Genomic DNA, 1846 nt, shown 5'->3' with positions numbered 1-1846 from the left:
AAAAAAAAAAAAAAAAAAAGAAAAAAAAAGAAAAATCATCCCGGACGCGTTTCGATTACACTTACGCGAAGGGAAATCGATACGAGTGCTGACGACCCGTAAATTGACACCGTCTATAACCAACGTTCTCGTTATTGCACTTTTATACCAATCGATTTAAAGAAAGAGAGAGAAAAAAGAACGGAATTGTTGTATAAAACAAAACATTATCGTTCCATTCCAAAAAAACTGCACTCGAGCAAAGAATCATAGAAAAATTTACATAAATCGTAATCTCTGATTCTTAACACGATGTTCTTCATTTTTTTAAATTTATAACTAATTTTCTATTTAAAAAGAAATACAAAGGGAGAAATGATTCCATATTCTCTAATCTTATAAATAAAAAGACCAAATATATAATATTCCGCTAATAATAATAAAAGATACTAATTTTCTATTTTTCAGTTATCATCCTTCTAATCTCCATTAATTCAGAAAAAAAGTGAACGAATGAAAGTTTAATTCACATTACACGTCACGATGCTCGATCAAACATCGCCCTCGATAAAAACGAAGTAATATATCTCTTACGGAAACGTCACCTTTTAAATCGCGAGTGGAAACCTCGGTCTCTGTTATCTGCCGGTCTGTTTTCACCCCCCGTACAAGGTTTCTATTCATAGAAACGTTGAACGATCTCTCGATACCCGGACGATAATCGGAATTAGTGCGATCGTCGGAAAGAAACGAGGGTAGGAGGTCGATCGGAACGTCTCCCGCCTATCTCCTCGAAAATACGATTTATCGTTTCGGTACGAAATAAAGCGCGATTAATTACGAACAATCTCAACCCCTGTATTGTCTTTACACTTACAGATTCGAGTCGAGGAGGGGAAAAAAAAAGGCACGCGTACGCACGTCTACTCACGCATTCCTCGCTCTCGTCCACGTAAACTTCCGTCCACCACCATCTGCGTGACCGTGTGAAAAAATTCGAAATACACACTGCCACCATTACACGTAAAAATTACGACGTAAATTACAATGTTCGACGATCTCTCTCTCTCTCTCTCTCTCTTTCTTCTCTTCTCCCTCCCCCTTTCTTCCCCTTCCCCGTTCGAGACGAGGTTGTATATTCCCTCCTCTCTCTGGGGATAATTAAATTCAGCTCAAGAAGAGAAGAAGAATAAGAAAAGAACGGTCGGTTTCAAACACGATTCGATTCCTTCCTTGCCGAAGAAACGTGACAGGGATCGAACGATCTCGCTCCATCGACCCCTTCTCTCCATCTAACCGTGGATCACACACGAGGCCGTGTACCACCAGCAGCCCGCCATGACCTCCCCCTTCCCTGTATAATCCCGCTCCAACTCTCCGCCACCTACTCCGTGGCTGATCGCTTTTCCCCTCTCTCGTGCGTCTCCTTATCGTTCCACTCCTCTAATCCGTAAAATCGGGAACAAGAACCGCGTGGCGGGGCGAGCCGGTACCAGTGGCACCGAGGAACGCGGTACCAACGGAGGTCTCATCTTCGGGAAACGAGAACCCGCGCGCTCCCTGCTCGCCGTCGTTCAACCGTTAACGACGACCGCCACACGTTCCCGATCTCACCGTAAAGTGCGCGTATATAAAACCGATCCTGACCACCTGGAACACCTAGTTTATCGTAACACGGTGTCAGGTACGCATCGTTCCCAATTCGTCGCTCGGATGATCCTTTCTTCGAATCATTCGAATTATTTAAAAAAAAAACTTATGATTTCGATCGAATCGTATCACGACGAAGAGTATAATATCACGGATAAAAATAGTTTGGGAAAGTTCTTGAAAGATCGGAAGGTAATATCAAAAGTTCACGAGGAAT

The sequence above is a fragment of the Apis dorsata genome, unplaced genomic scaffold (assembly GCF_000469605.1).
Source record: "Apis dorsata unplaced genomic scaffold, Apis dorsata 1.3 scaffold_220, whole genome shotgun sequence".
Classification (NCBI taxonomy): domain Eukaryota; kingdom Metazoa; phylum Arthropoda; class Insecta; order Hymenoptera; family Apidae; genus Apis; species Apis dorsata.
Note: the sequence above shows the minus strand (reverse complement) of the source record.